Here is a 21,295-nt window from a genome sequence, read left to right as displayed (position 1 = left end):
AAGCAGAGGGACGCTGAAGAAGAGGCATTAGCAAAATTGGTCAGGACGAACAGGCATTCAAAAGGTGTGTTAGCCCTGGCCGGTGTGGCTCAGCTGGTTGGGGTGCCGTCCTGCAAACCGAAGGCTGTGGGTTTGATTCCCGGTCAGGGCACATGCCTGGGTTGTGGATTCCTGGTCAGGGTGTGTGTGAGAAGGCAAGCAAGCGATGTTTTTCTCTCTCTCCCTTCCTCTCTCTCTAAAACGATTAAAAAATGTCCTCATGTGAATATTAAATACAAAAATAAACAAGTAAATGGTGTGTTAGTCAAGGGAAACCTGTCAACAGGAGAGAGAGAAACTATCAACATACTCCCAGGAACGTAAGAAGTAAACCACAGCGCTTCTGGAGGCGGGAACAGGGAGGTGAAGTTGCGTAGCGATTGGATGACTGCGGTACCGTACGGGAAGGCGGAGGCTGGCCATTGGGTCGAGGTGGTGGCTGTCGTGAGATGCGTCTGCAGCGTCCGGGGCACACAGAGTGCGGGGGCTGAGTGGTGAATGGGAGACAAGGCTGGAACAGATGAGGGGAGGACACCGTCTCACATTGTGACTGATGTGACTTCACTGTTGGCCCTGGCGAAGCGATATCCCGTGTTCACATAATGTCAGATCATCCACTGTTTGTCCACATTCGTCGATTTGGGAGTGTTCTGAATCTTGGTTTTATAGAGAAAAAAAATATCCAAGTTCATTAACGAATTTTCACCATTCGGTTACAAACTGGTCACGTGGTGGACATTCATATTGTCTGTCCACCTCCACCCCAGTTTTCCGTCTACCTTTCTTTCGCCCTTGGTGCTGTGAAAAAAGCACCTGTGCTACGAGGTCCATCTCTCCCACCTTCTCTGTCACCAGGAGCACTTGCTCACCGGTGGGAAAGAACTCGAGTTGTAATTCTTTACGATCAGCAAGCGTTATAGCCACCTTTCCAGCGTAAGCGTTGCCTCCTTTGATCTGTCTCTGCTCAGACCTGAGCGTCAGGGCTCCGTTCCCCACCGGGCCAGCCCGCCTGTGGCCCGCCCTGGCCTTGCAGCTGGCGCTGCTGATGGCACTCCGCTAGGGGTCCTGCTTCCACTCGGTCTGTTGACCCTCGGACGGGGATTCGGGGCTGGTGACATTTGACGGGACCGATGTTTCCCTCAATCTGACAGCTGTGTGGATGTCAGCGTTGATGGCTAAGAACAACATTCCTTGCCATCTTCCAGAGCTGCGGTTGGTTTTCTCTCACTTTGAGGACCGGACAGGAGAGATTTGAAAGAACCGCCCAGGAACTGGCCTTGACCGCGGGGGAAGGAGGCCTCTGGCCGCAGGAAGAAAGGCTTCCCGTGGAAAAGACACAGCTCCCCAGAAGAGCACCGAGCAGGAGACACTGCGTGGAATTCCCTCTGTCCAGGAGCTGTGCGAACGTTGATTTGATATCCTGTAATTTACGTTACACTCCGACAATCAGAGCCGCGAGTCATATTGTTAGATCTCCGTTCCGTTGGTGAGAACACGGTGTCATCAAAATCATGATCATAGGCTCATTTTATACATTAGGTGGAATTGTATGAAATTGCTGTTTTCATAGACTGAAAATGGTTGTTAACATCACTGGCGTGCGGGTCAAATTGAAATGATGAGAAAGAGAATGAGGAAGGGAGTTACTGTCTCAAATACTAGTACTGGGCAACAGAATTCTGATAGTAAAATGTGGATCTGTCATTTAAAAAGCAACACATGTAGCAGCGGCCTGTGGGGCTCAGTTGGTTGGAGCAGGGTCCTGCAAAGTGTGGAAGGCTGCGGGTTTGATTCCTGGACAGGGTACATGCCTAGGTTGCAGGGTCAGTCCCTGGTCCGGGCATGGACAAGAGGCAACTGATGGATGTTTCTCCCTTTCCTTTCCTCTTTCCCTAAAAGCAATGGAAAGATGCCTTCAGGTGAGGATAAAAATAAATTACAAAAGGAACACGTTCTTGCCAGTGGACCAATGGTTATGCAATATTAGTGAAGCTAATGTAAATGGAGGACTTCCTGTGGGGTCAATCATTTTAAATACTTGATTGAGTCATGCTGTTTCTGAGAGGTAAGCCTTTTAACCCCCTTGTTGAAGATGCGGCTCAGAAAGAGGGAATGCACGTCCTAAAGTTGTGAACCCGCTGAGCAGGGCCCACCGCTAGCTACAGGGCGCTTCCGCCTAAGACACAGCGTCTGTCGTGTCTGTCCCGGAAACTGGGTTTTCCCAGCACAGTCAATCGAGGGGCCAATTACGAATCACAGAATTACTCTTGAATTCCAGACTGTTTTCATGACTGAGTCTGATGCCAGAGAAGAGACTTTCAGGAAAGAAATGGAGATAAAAACAACAGCAACCACAAAATACGTTTGCACAGTCTTGCCTTTAACTGCAGTTGTGGTTAGGAACTACAGACTTCTTTGTACCGTGGTTTTCTCATTCGTAAACGGTTGGGACTAGGCGGAGGGGGGTTAGAAGACTGTTCCTCGCCCTGGTGGGTGGCTCAGCTGGTTGAGCATCATCCCATGCACCAGAAGGTTGTGGGTTCGATCTCCAGGCAGGGCATGTCTAGGAGAAAAATGACCAATGTTTCTCTCTCTTGTTCTCTCTCTCTCCCCCACTCCCCCTCTCCCCCTCCCTCTCTCTCAAATCAATAATAGAAAATACCCTAGGGTCAGGAAAATAAATACCTAAAATAAAAGACCCTCCCTCACTCCTGATAGGGCTCGTGAAATTTACAATGACACAGGCAGGCCTGTTACAGCTGAGGAAGCAGGATGCTCTCCTCTGACTTGGGGCTTCCGTCACAAACACACATTTCCGGGCTCCAGCTTCCGACCGGCTCCGTGAGAGTCCTCGGGGTGGAGCCACAGAATCTGTATTTTAACTACCTTTTCCCAAAGCCTGGCGTTTAGCAAGTGCTGTTTAAACGCATATTAACGCTGTCTCGCAAATGTTACTGCTAATCCTCAGACACCCCGCGTTAGGGAACCGCCAAACCAGAGCGTGTGGCATGAGGAAGACGTGCAGGTTTATCTGACACTGGACCTGCACTCCTCCGCCAGAGACATGGGGAGTTGGATCGTGTCTGGATCATTGCGACCTTCAGTGAAGAGTCTGGAGTTGGTGCTGAGGGCCCTTATTCTGTGCTCAGGGATCCTGCGGCTTTCTGGGGACCCTGCTGCCCCCGGCACGCCCTCGTGTCCGAGAAGCCCTGGCATCGACCCTTTCCCCTGGGCGGCCCTTGCTTTATCGTGGAAGCACTCCTCCCAGCGGAACTGCGGACAGAGGGGAGTGGTAAATGTCGCTGGAGACCAATTAGGCCCTGAAAGATGAAGAAAGATGACTTTCAAGTGTCGGAAAACCTTGTGAACCCTTCCCTAATTAGCGCTCCCCCGGGGGTCTGGGGCCAGAGGAAGCACCGATCTGGTTGAAACCTCTTCCCTGGTGTGTTGATTCACTCCAGAGCTCGCACATACCGACTGCCGCCTGGGAGCGGGGCACTGTGCTAGGCCCAGGAGCTGTGTGTTGCCAATTACAGGGCCAGGCACGTGACAGGTGCTCCATGTGTCTCCCCCAAGCCCCCAGTGTCTTCAGTTCATAGGTGACACAGTGGCACCTCCTGTCGGGCCTGACATCAAAGGTCACCTCCAAACAGAGGAGCCTCTTAGGGCCTCACCGCCGAGCCCCGCTCCTTCCCCGCCTCCATACGTCTCTCTTGCTCTCTGGATATCCTAAAACAAAAGCAAAAGTTCAGTGGAGAAGGATAAAGTTCAGATTTCATTAGCTTTTGATATCACTGTTCCTTAGGGAGAAAAATCACATTTTGGGGTAACCTTTTTAGTTAATTCGCACCCGCAGCCGGGAGAAAATCACCCTATGCGTCTGTGTTATTCATAGGCAATTAGATGCCGCTGGTGAGCTCGGTCAGTCGCATGGGCTAAACAGAGGTGGAGTACGGCTGTCATCCCTTTGGCCTTGGTTTGCAGACCCGGGGCTGCGGAGGCCAGCCAGCAGAAGAGGCCAGACAGTGGCAGGCACTAACACAGAGGTGTCGCACGGGAGGAGAGAGAGGGCTCATCCTGGCCTTTGAGTCGGGGAAGGCCTCTCAGGGGAGGGCAGCCCCGGAGTCAGCCTCACGAGAGTGTATGACCTTATGGCTTTGGACAAATGATGCAAAGGAGGCCCCCTCAGACACCAGACTTGTGCAAAGGACCCGGGATGAACACGCACCGACAGAGAACATGGGCTCGTTCTTAGTTTCTGCAAGAGTCTCCTCCTGAACACTTCTGTGCAGAGTTAAGTCACGTCTGTCAGGCCAGAACCCCGTCTTCCCCGAGCAAGGATTCTCCAGACTCACCAGCATCAGGCACGAGGCACGTAACTGTTCCTGCAGACGAGCTGGCTCGCCCCTGGCCTCAGCGTGTTTTTATTAAAACGCCGCGGGCTCCGTAATAGCACTTATCTGTGCCTCTCCCAGGTGGACAGGGCGCAGCAGATCGGCGGTGTCAGGCCCAATCGCCACAAACAGAAGATGAAAGGCAAGAACGGGGAGGTCGCAGCCGGTCTGTCTCCCGAGGACGGGGCGGGAGGATCGCAGGATGTGTTTATTTCCTCGCCCTCGGTCCTGCACACACTTACACGTTCACATTCCCAGAGCAGCTTTCCTCAAAGGAAATGACTTCGCCTGTGGGCCCGCGGCGAAAGGTCACTGGAAATGGGAGTGAAGCGAGGAAGCAATAAACCTCGTGCTGCTGGCAAGTCCAAGGTGCCCCCTCTTCTGGGGTTTGCCCCCGCAGCCTGCCCCGAGGGATTCTCTGAGCCAGTCCTCCTTGCCTCCACGCTGGCTCCTCTAGCCGGTCCAGCTCCTCGGGCTTCCCCAGTGACCTCGATCATCACCTCATCAAGTGTGCCTATTTCGTGCTTCTACTCCGCCCCCCAGAAACCCACGCAGCCCCTGCCTGCCTCGCTTTCTTTTAACCCTTCCCTACCTTGCTGTGGAGCGCTTCCACCCTCTGGGCTTCAGTGAGCAGGAAAATAATGTGTCTCCTCATTAGAGCCTCGTAAAAAGGGACATCGCAGCCCGCCAGCCGTGTGATTTCTCCACCTCTGAAAGTGACCTTCGAAACGATAGGCGCGCCTTTTCTTCCCCCCGCCGCTGTACTGCGCCACCAGTCCAAATCCGACTTCCTGCCTGCACAGCTCTTTCCTCCACGACTCCTTTTCAAGTCCGCTCTGTCCTTTGAATATCTCTCTTCAAAGGCAGCCGCTGTTCTTCCCCTCCAGTGAAAATCTCTCTTCATTATTTTCTGCTCTCGTCGCGGTCGCTACCAAGTTTCCCGGCATGTGTCTTTTCTTCTTGCCTGGCATTTGCAACTCTTTCAATTTGGAATCACCCGAGAGCTTCCTTCGTGTGAGGTCCTCTTCTGCACGTCGGGCATGAATACAGAGGACGGTGTGACCAAAGGTAGCGACCACGCTGGCAGGTTTCATCTGGTTACGGGGCTTCGCTTTCAGATCTTTCTGCTCCGTTCTGGCCTGTCAGGCAAGGATGGCCTCCCAGTTGTATCGTTCGGGGACGTCAGCCGAGAGAGCGGAACGCGTCAGGCTTTGGGGTCAGCAGGCCCAGGTTCAACTCCTCGCTCCGTCACTTACCCCTCAAGATGTGCTCTTAGCCAAATGGGTTAGAAGTGGCCACGAACTAAGTGGCCTAAGTCAATCGAAGTTTCTTCTCTCCCAGGAGTTAAAACAACCAAAACCGAGGGTCCGTTCCTCCTAGAATCTCGGAGGGGGTACCTGTGCCAGGCGCCTCTCCTGGGTCCTGGGGGTCGCCAGCCATCCTGGGTGTTCCTTGCCTTGCAGACACATCCCTCCAGCCTCCGCCTTCATCCTCCTGTGGCTGTCTCCTCTGTGTACCTCTGTGTTCTCTTCTAAGGATATCACGTTGAGGTCTGTAACTCAATTATACGCCAGAAGACCCGATTTCCAGACAAGATTACATCCATAGGCACTGCAGCAGATGTTTTTCCTCTCCGAGCCTCAGTTCCCTCATCTGTACAATAGGGGTGGCATTGCCAGCCAGAGTGGTCGTGGAGGGAAGCAAACCACAACATGTTTGGGAAGTTCTTGGCACGATGGCGGGCGTATGGTAAACGATCAGCAAATGCCCCTTTCCAAAAGTCTAGTCACTGCTTTGGTGTAACGCTTTAGAGAACAGAGGTGATCTCACTATACAGACTGGAGAGTTAATTTTCACAGGTATTTTGCTCTGTCACCATATAAAGTTGAGAAATAAGTTTCGTCCTACAACTTATCCGTGAGGTACATTGGAAATTTTGGAGAGGAAGGGGTTCATTCAGAAGCAAGGCGGGCCCGATCCTTGCGGTCAGCAAATATTTGCTGAGCCAGCGCTGAGCACTGACCAGAGGAGACAAGGGCCCAGGCTGCATGGAAACATAAATTATGAATCACAGCAATCACGATGAAACGTGATTTCAGGTAGCTGTAAAAAAAATAGAGAAAAGTGAAACAAGAAACAGAGACAGAGGGTGACGCAGGGCAGGAGACTGAGTGCGCTTTGAAGAGGCAGCGTTTCCGGCGAGTTCTGCGTGAAGTGAGGGCCCGCTCCGTGTGGGGGGGCTGGGGGGTACGTTCTCGGCAGAGGGCCCAGTGAGCACCAAGGCCCCGACGGGGCGGGTGGAGGGCCCACAGGACGGTGCTGTGTCTACAGCAGCAGAGTGTGGGGGTGGGCATCAGGTCACGCAGCATCCGGTGGGCCAGTGCTGAGAACGGACCTGTCCGGAGCCGGCCACGATCCAGCGTGACAGTGGACAGTGTCCAGTGGGACGGCTACCACCAGCCGCACGCAGTTAGGAGAGGTGGCCAGCCATGCGGACCGAGGCCACCACAGAGGGTTCTCCCGACCTGGGGGCCATCGCCCACGTCACACAGAGCTTTGCCCTCCTTTTCCGACTCCAGTCTTCTTTTCTGTGCAAACCAGGTAGGCACAGGCACGGGCCTGTCACCGTCTCTGGATGTCTTCTCTTGCTCTCTCTGTCTGGTTTTGTCCTCGTCTTCTAACAGAAATAGATGGTTATCGTCCCAGACACTTCCAGAAATCAGCACGTGACAAAAGATGCCTTCGGTCTGTCAGTTCCCCCCCGTGCCAGTGACACAATCGCGCCTTCCTAAATCATTTCATAAAATCACGAGCCCTAAGTGAGTCTACTTAGGCTGACAGCTGCTGCCGTCCGCTCCGCCGCGGAGGCCGCGCCTTGCTGTGCACCGCTGTGCGGCTCGCCCAGACGAGGCCACCGCTGGATTCAACTTGTTCCTTCCAGTCTCACGTTCCGTGGTGCTCAATTACTGAATGAAAACCTATTTTCCCAAAGGACAAGAGCGAGCATGAAAGGATAAAACTGAAACTCGGGGCCATTGCAAACGCGAGAGGAGGGAGGTCGAGTCCTGGGAGGAGGGAGACGGAGGGAAAGGCAGCCGAGCGGAGGACCCGAGAGGGGGGCGCCGTCTGGCGGGGGTGGGCCGCAGTTCCCTCGGTCAGCACGCTCCTGCAAGGTCCCGTCGTCTTCTGAACTTCTCCAGGGAGGCAGCGCGAGGTAGAGCTTCCTGGTTCCTGCCCTTCGGAGCTCGCTGCGCAGCAAGAGCAAGTCCAATCTGAGACTGTCTGTCGGAAGGACGAGAGGAACTTGTACCGACAGGTCCAAGTTAACACGACAGCAGATACGGCCGGTGTCAGCCCTTGACCAAGCTGCTGGGCACCAGACAGATTTAACAGGCAGCAACCTTTATTGAGCGCCTACAGTATACCGTGTGCCTGACGGGCTGGGTAGGGAGCTACGGAGAGGAAGGTGTGGGTCCTGCCCTCTGGAGGCATTTGGTTTGATCCTGAGTCATCTCCTGTGGTCTTTACCTCCAGCGTTCTTTTCTCCTCCTCTGTCGCGGTGGCGTTCTGGAGTAACCAGAGTGGTCGCTGATAGATCTAATGCAATGAAGTGGGGCCGGGCAGCGGAGGGACGGTGAGGGCGAGCTGCCGCGGGAAGGCGGAACAGTCCACGTGCTCCGGCGAGCAGCTCCGGCTCCCCCACCCCCTGCCTGCGCCCCATTTTCACGAAGGGATGCTCTGCTGTGATGAGCCAACCTGGCCACAGGGTGTCACAACTGCCCCAGACACCCGGGCGCGCTCACAGACAAGGTCTGGGAGGTCAGACGCCAGTGGCTTGGAGCCGTCACGCCTGCCCTGCCCGCACTGCTGGGTGAGTCAGCCCCGAGTCAGCCCAGCAGCTGCAGGAGTGGTCCAGACCGTCACTGTCGCTGTGACCAGGCCTGCCAGAATGCCTCCCAAGCGGCTCCCTGTGAGGCCGTGTGAGGCTCCCTGTGTCCCCGGACGTCCAGAGGCTGGCGGCTTTCATCCGTGGGGGCGGGGCGGCTCCCTCAGGGGTCCAGCTCCTCAGACGGAGTTGGCCACTGAGGGGTCCGAGTCATTTATCTGGACCAAGGTCTGGCAGGGAGTCAGGAGGCAATGATTGGGGTGTTGGCTCTGCTTTCTTCAAGCCGGTGACCGCAGGGCTGGGCCTCGGTTTCTTTGTAGAAGGAAAGTGAATCGTTCCCACGCCATATCCTTACCGCATCCTCTGGCCTGTGTCACTTTGCTGGACCTTTCAGTTTCATTGTCTTGTTTGACCTTGACAGCCTCCAGGGGAGGAAGAGTTCGCCCCTTTTTCAGGAGCTGAGATCTGACAGAGTAGCAAATGGTAATGAGAAGGTCATACAGGGTGGATATTTTAATCCACCCTAATTAAGATGTTAATTTGCAAGCCACACCCACATCTTTCTTGTGCGTCCTGGGAACTGAATTTCAAACAGGATGAGATAAAAGGTGCAGACAATGTATTTGAATTAGACTCTGTGAAAGGTAAGTTCTGGATCTTTGGGATAGAAACTGAATTTGATTTGTGACCAAAATGTTAAGAGGAAAACAGGATCATATATCGGCTGGTATATGAAGAAGAAATGGAAAAAAGGAAAACAAATTTAATTGCATTCAACCAATATTGAATGAATTTTGCCTTTGAGATGGTTGCTGGCTAGAGCAATAAAAGACACACAACTCTCAAGGGCAAGCAATAATCGGGCCGTTCCAGCACCCACACACAAAGGACAGTGACCAAGGACCTGGAAGCACAAGCAAGTCCTGCTGGAATCCAGCGGAGAAGGAAGCGTCTCGCCAGCCAACCTAGGACAGTGTCACAGGGCAGGTGTGATTGCACCTGGACCTTAAGAATCATAATGCAAAGAAACTCGCGCATGCACAGAAGTGGAAATAAAAGGGTTGCATCTGGAAAAGTTCTATTGGTGGTCTGTTTTCTCGAAGTTGTGGAGCATGTTGGGAGATAGGCCTGGGAAAGTTCACTTGGAACCATGTTGTAGAAAGTCTTCTTCAAAGCAGTTTTGAGCTTGGTGGGCAAGGAGAACTGGGGAAGAGTTCTGGGCACCAGATTGTGTTGGGATGGATTCTGGAGCCGGGAGTTGGGAAGTCCAGGGAGGTGGTCAGAGAGAGCAGGAGGGCCTGAGCTGCCCTGGTGGCAGTGGGAATGCAAGTGAAGAGATGTTAGGGACACCGAGGTACGGACTTAAGGACTTGCCGCCAGTTAAGTAGAGGTGCGAGGTTTTGGAGGTGGGCCCAAGAGGTGGCAGACGCAGGGGACGCAGGAGGAGTGGGAAGCTTTGAGAAAAATAACAGGAGGAAGTACAGAGAGAGAAAAGAAGGTGGCCACAAATGTCACCCTGGGAGGGCTGTTGGTACAGTGGGAGGGCAAGAACCGGGTGAAGGAGAGCGGAGGCGAAGTCCCGGGAGTGCTCCTGAGTGCTCCTGAGAAGATGGGGAGACGGCCTTTCAGCTGCCCTGTTTCCACACCGCCGTCGTTTCCGCTGAACACACGGACGCTCTGTTCGTCTGAGCCTCGACAGGCAGAGCCTCCAGCCCAGGGTCCCGCCCACTGAACATGCTCAACGAGTGTTTGCTGAGTGGGAAAAGGAAAACACACGCACACAGTGCTGAGGAGGAAGCCGTGGTCATGGAAACACACGTGTGAGAGAGGGGGTGCCCTCTGAGCGAGAGCAGGCTGCGGGCATCCTCCCCCTGGCAAACGGCTCTGAAGGGCGGGCCGGGGCAGCCCGGCCGCTGCCGCCGGTCTCCCACCGCACGGCAGGCGCACTCCCTGCGGGGCCAGCCACCTGCGGGCTTGTCAGGTGGCCTGCTGAGGTCTGGGGGTGGCGGTTGTGGCTGATGCTGCCCTCCCAGCGGCGACACTTTGAGAACCACTGCAGTGGTGAGCAGGTTCAAATTAGAGGACCAAGATTGAATCCCGGCCCTCTCCGGAGTGCCGTTGGACGTCTGGCCTGTTCCCCTGTGGACGCAATGAGGATTGTGCCGACAAGGCGGGGTGACAGACACATTCAGTGAGACCTGTCTCACAGCTGCCCCGAAAGCATATTTGCTGAACTTCCAGTTGTTGATTAAGACAGAGACCAGCTGGAGCTTGAGAAGGTAGCAGAGAGGAGAAAAATGTTTTTATTTTGCTTGCTGAAGAAACGGAGAGATCTGTGCATGCTTTTGCCTACAAGGCAAAAGGTTTGGTCTGAATCACCGATCTCTGTGAAACAGCAGATGATTTCAGAGCTGGCATGAATCATAGGTGTCCCTTAGTCTGTCCGCATGAGCAGGACATGACATGAATCCGAAAGCTAGCTTTATCAATCTCGCTGGAACAAAGTTAGTCACACACACTCAGATGGGGGAGGGTAACATGAAGCGCCCTGTGAATCATATATAGATCTGTAATTTGCCTCCAATAAAAATGGAGATGAGGCTGCAGCTAGATAACCATCAGATTTGTCCAAGGTACAAAGGTTTAATTTTTTACGTTCGTGCGTGTTCAGTCATTTTTATAGTGCTGGCTTCCCAGCTCATTTCTGAATAAATCCACACAGCGTTGAAACAAATGCCAGTGAAACAGAAAGGGAAAAAAAAAAAGCCCTCTCAGAATTTCCCGTCTGTATTTATAGTGAGTTGACAGAGATTGCATTTCCTTCATTCCAGGCCCTAATCAATTCATTGCTAAAAGGAGAAAGAGAAAGAAAGGGGGAGGGAGAGAACACAGATGAATAAGAACAATTTGTATGGGGCCCTGGACATCCCTCTTCTGTTCTGCCTCTCATCGGGAGGCCGAATTAGCATCGCATCGGTGAGTGCAAGACTGGAGGGTAGAGTAACCAAGGCAGACGCTCTTCGCAGAGGCAGATACACCGCTGTCACTCACTCATTCAGTCCAGCATCTTCACAATTTCAGTTTGGTGCTTCTGAGAGACTCAGAGTCTCTCCTTCTGTGGATCCCCCTTCGGTGTGGCCGGGATGCAGGTCCCAGGGCGACAGGGAGTGGCTGTGTGTCTGTCCCGCTGCCCCTGTGTGTAGGGAATGTGACCATGGCTTGCGTGTGGGCCTTGGGCTTTACGAAACCAGACCACTCTCACCTGGGTCTTGTTCTCTTCGCTGTGGGCGAGACTGTGGGCCAAACACGGACAGGGCGGACCGACCACCCTGTTGCGTGAGGGTCTGTGAACTTGAGCTCTGATGGGTTGTGCCACCGCACTGCCCGGGACTGCCGAACAGCTGTGCCACCGACATGGGATCAAAAGGGAGACTTAGAGTGCAGAGCAGACTCTCTGGCCTCCCAGACCGAGAGAAGGAGGATGAGGAGCACTAGTGCCAAGGTGGGGAGAGGGGGTGCAAGGCTTCCCAGACTTCAGTCTGCGGAGGAACCCTCTGGGATTCTGTTAAGAAGCCGTTCGGATGCAGATGTCCTGGGGCCATGAACCACACACGCTTTGAGTTGCAACTGGTGCTTCCTTCTCTTCCCCTGACCAGTGCTGAGGTTCAGCTTCTCCAATTTAACCCCCGTCTTCGGGGACAGAAACAACTGCGGCTCTGCCCAGAGAGCTCCAGAGGGACACACAGCTTTCCTTTCAAAGTTTAAAAAACAAACAAAAAAAAACTCCGCAAATTTGGAATCGCAAAGGAAAACACCTTGATTTTTTTTTTTCTCATGATGTAGAAGCCAGCGAGAGAACGAAATAGGATGAATTATGTAGCGATAGCAACGGCATTTGCCTCATTGCTCATTCTAACCCTAGTTACTTATTTTTAGAAATGGCTCCCTCCTGTTGCTGGCTCCCAGGAGGAAGGAGGGGGAGACCGGGGTGTGGGGAGGAGAGAAGGAGTCACGTTTATTGAGCACTCTTTGTGCTAAGCTGAACAAACATTTCAGGTTTTCCTCTTAGCAACAGCCTTAACAGGTCGGTAATAACATAGATCAAAGATAAAGGAATTCCGAGGGGCTTAGAGAGATTCAGAGAAATTGAGTGACTCACCCAGAGCCAAGTTGACTGGGAAGACCTACAGCCCGAGTTCCTTTAGTTATTAAGGGGAAAAAAAAGTGCTGTTCCTGATTTATTCATTCTTTGAGACTCATAGTTTGATTTGAGGTGTTCTGGTATCTTTTATTTATCTCTTGGCCATTTCCCATGAGGTATGTGCCACAGCCTGAATAGCAGAGCCTGCTGGAAGCGTGAGCACCCGTCCCTCATGGGACGGTGGGAGGCTTCCTGGTCTCACAAGGGCCCCCAGGCAGAGGCACGGAAGGCTGTCAAAGGGTCCAGTGGCCCCTCCCACCTGACCCGGCTCCTGGACCTCTTCCTCTGTGAACTGCTGTCCTTCCAAAGGACGAGTATCTTTTTCCTCCTGCGTCTACCTTCACCCCTCTCCCTCCTTCCTGTGCTGATGATTTCCAGAAACGATCAGTCCTCCCTCCTTCCCAAGGGGTGCCTGGCTTTGCCAGCAGTTTAAAAAGTTGATTTGTTTGGTCCATTGGATTTGCATAGTTGCCCTCTGAAAAAGGGAAGAAGTTATGTGGACAGAGCAAACATTCAGATTGCTCACTTTCTTGCTCCTGGGTGTCTAGGCCGCCCCACTCCTGCCTGCACAAGCCGTGGTGATCCCTAACTTCTGTCACCTGTTTGCACAAGGGCTGCCTTCCTCTTGAGCTCAGCTAGCCCGTAGTGTTCCGTAGGAGGGGCCGCCTAGAAGGTAAAGGAACCTGAGTAAGCATCTTCATTCCCACTGCTCTCGAGATGCACGTGTAATATGAGGGCTGTCTTCCCCAGCATCATTGGTCTTCACAGTCAACTGAAAAAGAGATTTCCCTATCTTTATTGCCAATTTCTTTTCTATTCTCATTTCTACTTCTTCAAACCAACTGTTCTTGGCCCATTTGCATTGTTCAATTATTAACAACAACAAAAAAATCAGAAAAAAAAGAGCCAACCTCAAAACAAAAGCAATATTTGAAAATAAGAACTTTTTGGATCTTATGAACACTGTGAAACGTAACATCAGATAGGCATAATTAATAATAATTAATTTTTATGCAAAAAATAAAAATAAATCTATACTTAGACACATTGTACTAAAAATTCAGAACAATAAAGATAAAGGAAATATTGTGAATGCAGATAGAGAGAAAAGATAGATCTTTAGCAGCATTCTTATTTAAAGATCTGGGTCTGTCAGACAGACAGTTTCCAGGTGGCATGAATTAACCTCAGGAGAGCAAAAAGGACTATTCTGTGATATTGTTGAAGATCTTAGAAATTCTTTCTTGTGTTAAAACTTGTATTTTAGTGGGTGTTTCATACAACACAGGCCACAGTGGTACATTCCTGTCCACGAATGACTTGAGACATTGTCCAGCACGCACACAATGGGGAGAATGCTGAGATGCTTATAGGCATGCAAACTCAGAAGCGTTTGGAATGCCAATCAATGCCCTCGGGAGATACCGCTCGCACTCATTAAAATGACTAACAATAAAAAAAGATAATAGCAAACGTTGACAAGGATGTGCAGAAACGGGAGCCCTCCTGCACAGGTGGTGAGGATGTACAATGGTGCAGCCACTTTGGAAAAGTCTAGTAACCCTTTAACTTGTTAAAAATAGAGTCCCCGTAGGACCCAGCATGTCCACTCCCGGGCATGGTACAAAGAAATTGAAAACGTGTGTCCACACAAAACCTGCATGGATACTCATGGGAGCACTTTCCATGAGAGCCAACGGTAGAAATACCCCCACATCTCTGTACCTGACGAGAGAACACACGTGTTACATCCACACAGGGGACATCCTGGAAAGGAGAGGAGGACTGGCATGTGCCGCTGCGCGAACAAACCTCGAGAAAATGACACCACGGGGAGGGGGCCAGACACACAAGGTCACGCAGATTACGGTTCCATGGATTGGGTCCGGAACGGGTAGACCCGTGGAGACAGAAAACGGATGCGTGTTTGCCTGGAGCTGGCTGCTGAGGAGGTGTGGAGTTTCTTTTTGGGGTGACGGAAGTTCTAAAATGGGTCGAGGTGAGGGCTGTACAACTCGGGCACCAAACTAGAAAGGCTGACGTGTAAAAAAAAAGGAAAACCGTCTCTGAGAACCACTGCTGTAGACGGACTCACCCAAACCGTGAGGCCGGGGGAACCCAGAAGGCCCGAGGACAGTAACATTCAATTCCGTTCGCATGAAGGCGCCACGTTTTTTCTCTCTTTTAAACACGTCACAGTCTCTGGAAGTTGTTTCTCTTTACATTGTTCCTGTAAGCATCGATTCAGCGTGTTGCATTTTGTATGTTCTCGCGCTGGTCCGAAAGGGACCACGCTGGGTGTGCGTTGAGGAGTGAGGCCACATACACCGCATAAACCAGGCCAATGCAATTGTTCTGTGAATTAGAAGCAAGCATTTTTATCAGCTTCGTGATACATTCTCATTTGAGGGACTCCGGAGAAAAGAATTTCTTCACATTTTCTTCAGTTTAACCCTAAGAGACTCCAAGTTTACCCATAATTCTATGTTTCTATTTCATTTTCGTTTTTATAATCCTCACTTGAGGGGATGTTTATTGATTTGAGAGAGAGGGAGAAAGAGAGATGAGAGAGAAACATCGATTGGTTGCCTCCTGTACATGCTCCTACTGGGGATTGAACCCACAACCTTTTTAGTGTATGAGAAGATATTCTAAGCAACTGAGCCACCCTGACCAGGGCCATAATTCTACTTCTTGCCCTATTTCTTTATTGTAAGGGGTATTACCTTTAAAAAATTATTTCTGAGTAATTATCAAGGGCAAAATACTGGTGGCTGGAATTGTTATTCAGGTTGCTGTGGAGGTAATGTAAACAGCAGGTAAAAGGCATCGGTTAAGCTCATTGGCTGGAGGGGATGACAGAGCCAGCCTACTCCTGGCCCTGCTAGCGAGAGTGGTCATTTGAGGATCCTGACACATTTGGGAGTTGCCCGAGTTCTTGCTCCAGGGCGAAGATCATTCGGGAGGAGTGTGCTGGTGCTGGGGGTCAATCCAGCTTCTGTGGGGACATCACCTGAATTTGGGGGGTCCTCTGCAAGAAAAAGACTCCACTAAAGTATAAAATTAGTTACAAAAGTGAATATTAGAGTCACCAAAAAAAAAAAAAATCGAATGAATCATACAGGTAAAAATGCCGCCAAATCCCACCATGACAAAACCCAAAAATGTCAGTGATTGGAAACCATGTCTCCCCGTCCTCCCAGCTCCCGGTGCTGAGATGGATTTGGAACACTGCGGGACTGGCCTTGAACTTCATGCCTCGTCACGGGGCGAGGCAGCGCGGTGGGACCGGGAGAATTATCGGGCGTGCCCCTTACACCGGGGTGGTAGCAGTGACTCAACAACATGGGGGGTTCACAGTGAACCTCATCAGTGGGTGCCAGCACCCAGGAACTAGATACACCCCCAGCTCGATTCCTCCCAAATGTGGTGCCCCAAGTGCCATGGGCACCCCCAAACCCCACACCACATGAGGGAAGAGGTCGCGGAGTGGAGTGGGGAAGTGGCATTATCAGAGGGGACAGAGGGCACTGTTAGCCCGCTGCTGGTCAAGTTCCCACTTCCGCCAAGTTTCACAATGATTTACTAATACCCCTGTTAGTGGGGGGTCTTGAAGCTTAAGCTTCTGTAGCTTCGTGGTAAATATGTCTCCACTGACTCCCCCTTTTCAGAGGCATTTTGGAGATGTCTGTTGCAATAAATATATTTTCCTTATTTTAGCTGGGCAATTTTACAGGAACGCATTCATAGGACATTCTGAAGCATTCCAACGGAAACAGAGGGAATGCAGCAGAAAGGGCGGCATGAGACATGTATTATTGAATTTTTGAAGCTATTTTCCCTAGAATATCCCCCACCTTTAAGCAAAAAAAAATTATCACTAGGAAAGAGATGAAAACTTTTTTCTCTCATGAAATACATTTTTGAAAAAAATGCAGAAATCCATCATAATGTCCTCACTGTGGGATTATTATTAGATTACTGAGTCATCGTGAGTCAGAAATTTTAAATCTTATCATACTGGCTTACAGCAGCGATTTTCAACCAGTGCACCAGAAGATTTTTAAAACAAGCAATATCTCACTGTTTAGCCGGGGGCACTGACCTCTTTTCCCTTGGACTGTCAAATTAAAAAAAATGACAACAGCCAAGACATTTGTGGGTTTTGTGTATGGAATTTAGAAAAAAATGAGACCATGAAGTGGAAGAAACCATGAACATTTTACCGTGTTTCCTTCCAGCCTTTGTATGTGTGTGTGTATGTACATTCATATGTACATGCAGGTACAGGTACTATGTATGCACACCCAGATATGCGTGTATAGTTACATGGAGAGAGTTCATGTCTTGTTGCATTTATACTCTGTCATGAACAATTTTCTACAGTATTGAATATACTTAAGAATATTAGTTCACTGGGGACATGATATTTCCATTCAGATGTAAGTAATGACGTGTTTAACCACCTGTCTGTTTTTTAGAGATTTTAATTTTTACCTCATTCCTGATATAAAGTTCCAGTTAATATTTGGTAATAAGGTAATTTGGTAATATTTGGCCATTGTCCACAACTCTAGTTATAGAGTTGCCTTTGGAGTCGTTGAAGTTGAATTATTAGATCAACGGTATTTAAGTATTTTTAAAATATTTTTTAAAATTTGGTGAAAGCATTCTTCTTTGCCAGCTTACAGTCTTCGAGGAGCCTATAATTTGCCTCTCCCCCAACCCCCAAATTCATGAAATACCAGTTTTACAGCTCTGATGTCTTATAGAAATATACTTTTATTTTCTTTCAATTATATTTTTGAATTACCAAGAGGAATTTTTTCCCCTATGTTGTTGGGTCATTTGTGTTCATTGTGTGAACGATTCGTTTGTGACTATTGCCTACTTGGCTGCGGAATCTTGAAGTTGTGCTTCTTGATTAAAAGGTCTCTTTAATAACTTCTTTGAACCTTTCGACAATCACGTTACCACCACTTTCAAGCTGCTGTTTGCCTCTGAGATTTTGCACGTGGTGCTTTTGGCACCCCGATACAGCAGTCGCCCCTCATCAGCGGTTTTGGCTCCGCCAACCGCGACCCGGAGATGTGCAAGGGAGAATCCCTGAGCTAAATCACCTGCCTTTCCCTGTCTCGTGACGGAGTCTCGTGACGGAGTCTCGTGAGCCACGGGCCGCGACTGCGCCCTTCCCTGCGTCTCCCACTGCCGCCGCTGCCGCCGCCATCTTAGGCCCCAGGTGCAGCCTGGCCCGTCTCGGCGTCGCGGTGGTTCTGGTGTGGAACCCTTGTTTGCCTTGACAACGGCTCCTCCAAGGCGCAGAAGTGGCGGTGCCGGCCATTCCGACACGCCAAAGAGGAGCCAGCAAGTGCTCCTTGGAAGTGAAACCGTGGAAGTTCCGGACTCACGGAGAGGAAACCAGCCCCGTGCTGGAGTGGCCACGGCCTGTGGTAGGGATGAAACTTCCCTCCCAGAAATGAAAAAGGGTTCGTGCTAGTTTTGCCGTCGCACCTCAGGCTGCGAAAGCGCCGGCCACAGCGCGTGACGAGGGCCAGGCAAGGTGGGAAGGACACTAACTGTGAGGGCAGCGCGTGTGCGAGGAGCTTTGAGTCTGCATGGGCCCCCCCGGCCAGGGTGCCACTGAAACGGGGGACGCCGGGACGGTCGCACGGATTCAGGGGCAGGTGTGTGCGGAAAAAGAGACGCCAAGGTTGGCCCTGGTGAACCACTCAGTCGGAAAAGAGAGGCCAGAGAAAGCCGTGCTCGCCGTCCTTGAGCTGAAGGCCCAAGGCCGGCACCCACCTGCCGTGGGTGTGTCACAAGGTCAGTGGTCGCCCGAAGTCACAAAGCCTCAGTGTACCTACCTGTTTGCTGTGTTCTCAGTGGGTGTTCGGGCTGTTTCCAAGGGCTTTGTTGTTGTCCTCGTCGTTTTACAATTATGGATAATACTGCTTTGACTGTTCGTGTGCACGGCATGTCTCCTCGTACCTGTTTGCAGACCTGTCTCCAGGGAATGGGTGTATTGAGGAGTCAGACGGCTGGCTGTTAGCACAGGAGCGTGTTCGGTTTTCCTGCATAAACACCAAGCTGCTGTTCTGGCTTTCCCCCCCCTCCATCAGTAGGCGGTTTCCATTTCCTTTCTTGTGGACAACTCTTGGGATTTCTGACTTCAAGTTTTACTTCCTTGGTGAGCTATATTAACTATATTTAAGTGTGATTTTAATAATAACTTTGGTGGTGACTAACTGACGTGAGGCATATTTCACAGGGTTGGAAGGTATGTTTTTTCTTCTGAGAAGTGTTCACATTGTTTTGCTCATTTACCTGGGGATTTAAAAAAATGTTTCTAATGAAATCACAGGTGCTCTGTATTTTTACTCTTGTCATCGTACATATTGGAAGTGTGTTCTTATTTATGGCTTGACTCTTCACTCTTTATGATGTATTTTGATCCGTACACTGAAGTTCGTCATTGTACATAGACACATTTATCAGTCTTTGCCTTTTTGATCTGCTCTTTTTGCATCTTGTTTTAAAACATGCTCCATTATCTTTCTGAAAGGAAATTATTTCCCACACACCCTGAATACTTCACTTCTGACACCAGGTGTGTGTCTTTCCCCTGCTTGGACCAGTCAGCTGCAGCTTCTCCAACTCAGTTGGATTCATCCACCTGGAGTCACAGCGTCTGATCCCTCAGGTTAAGGGTCTCACAGACTGCTCCCTGCCTCAGACGGCAATCACATTTTTAATATATTACCTATAAGAGAAAAAGTAATTAATACTTTCAGAAATGGGTTTATATGCTTAGGTGCCAGGATGATAAAGAGATTGGTTTGATTCTGTGACCGTCGGGGGTGACAAACTTCCCAGGCTAGCTTAGCTCCTTGCACTACAAAATAGTGAGAATGAACTACAGTAGTTTCAGGGGAGAGGGCTGGCTTCTCTAAGCTCATAAGATAGAGGCATCCGTAGAAAACCTCCTCTTAGGTTCTGTGGTATTGAGCGCTGGTACTCTCTAGCCACATGGAAGCCTCGGAATGACTGGATTATGTAGGAATCACCTACTCCAATCAAGGCTGTAAAGAAACTGTTGCCTTGATTCCTTAAAACAACCAGAACCAACGCCGCCTCCCCCCACCCCTAGTTCCAGAACACGCAGGTGAGACTGCTACAGTACAAAAGGGGGGGGCCAAGGGCAGCCAAGGCAATATAGTTACCTGAAAGGAACCCTCCAGGTTCATTACGTCCACCGCCAGAAGAAAGAAATCTCTCAATGCCTGAGATTCGTGAAAAGCAAAGGAATTTATTATTCATTGGAAGTAACACAAACTTAAGTTCCCCACAAATGCACACAGTCCTCCCAGCACCCTCCACGTGGCAAAAGGGAGCACTTCCAAAGCCTCGTGGTCCTAAACAGACACATGGTCCCAAAAAGAGAGATGCCCAATGGCTGCCGTGCCTCCATTTAAATCCCAGCGCCAGTCTTCCTCTGCAGCCCCATTTCCGGCTCCTCTCACAATTGGTCACAGCTGCCAGCATTCTGGGCAGGCGTGGCCTGTGGTGTGGAGCCAATTATCTCCAGGCTCTTCTGGACCCTGTTACAAATCCCTATTTGGAGCTCCCCTCTTGGCTGCACCCTGTAACAATCCCTCTTTTCAGATTTACACCCACTTTATAATCTTATAAAGGACAATGGACGCAGGTCTCATCTTCTTGTAACTACTACCTGCTGGCCATGGACGTTGTTCTACCCACCCTTGGGTCAGGGGTGCCCTGAAAGGGGGGTGTGTGCAGCATGGAGGGAGTCCTTCCTGTAAGGGGAAGGACCTTACACGATCCTGGTCAGCTGGCTGTCAGCAGGAAGTCGCAGGCTCGGTGTCCAGAGGCTGGCATTACTGGACCGTTGGCATCCTCGTCGTATTCTGGAGGTGACAGATTTGGAAGAAGTTGGAAGGCACAATTAAATCATAACCACTAAATGGCAAAGGCAGGTACTTAATGGCTTATCTGGAGGAAGGTGTACAAGGCATGCCACACCTGTCCAAAACCCTTGTGGCCCACTGTACTTCACTCGGGCTGAGAGGTATCTATATTATGATTTCCCTCCTTTCAGATTTATGGGCCCTTTCTGTCCAGGCCTTTAGGACAGGAAAGGGAAAATCAGTTCTAAAGTGAAGCCCACAGATCGCCCGAATCCTTCACCAGCCCAACCACTTAGTTCAGCCAAACCGTTGAGTCTCAAGGAGTGAAGATGAGGATTGGCTCCTTAAGTGAGGCCTGCATTACAACCAGTCACTCAGGCAATGAGGTCCTAGGCATATGCCCTACAAAAACAGAAGGAAGAACATGTGTTAATTTACACAAAAATTCCCAAGCCATTCTCTGAGCCTGTGAGAATGTCTTTTGGGAAGACATCTCGTTACAAGACCCTTGCTACAATGATATTTAGCAGTGGCAATTTGACAGGTCCTTTGTGCCTGTAAATTGAAAATTTTCAAGACAGTTAGCTGCGCCATTCTGATGTCCAATACTGAGTATTGTGATTTTCCTTGAACCATAATTTTTCTTCCTAAGATCACCCTCATTGTTATTAAAGGGACTATTTTGAATCCTGATTTTAATTTTGATTGCTCATTTGCATAAACACACCAAGAGCAGTCTGGATCATTTATGATCTTTAAGTCCACTTTGCTGGAATTCACACAGGGAACCTTTAGATTGACTTCTTGTTCCGCCCCTCAGGGCACAGAAGCAGAGCCACACATCTGCCAC

The 21,295-nt window shown here is 50.4% G+C and overlaps 1 protein-coding gene across 2 annotated transcripts in view; it reads left to right on the top strand.

The window, feature by feature from the left end:
• Nucleotides 1-21,295, top strand: part of AGBL1 (AGBL carboxypeptidase 1) — a 479,354-nt gene that overhangs the window by 298,029 nt on the left and 160,030 nt on the right. The gene's annotated exons all lie outside the window — the stretch shown is intronic.

Source organism: Phyllostomus hastatus, unplaced genomic scaffold, assembly GCF_019186645.2.
Source record: "Phyllostomus hastatus isolate PE091 unplaced genomic scaffold, TTU_PhHast_1.1 phas_scaffold_555, whole genome shotgun sequence".
NCBI lineage: Eukaryota > Metazoa > Chordata > Mammalia > Chiroptera > Phyllostomidae > Phyllostomus > Phyllostomus hastatus.
The sequence above is the reverse complement of the archived record's forward strand: the minus strand, read 5'-3'. Positions and strand labels throughout refer to the sequence as shown.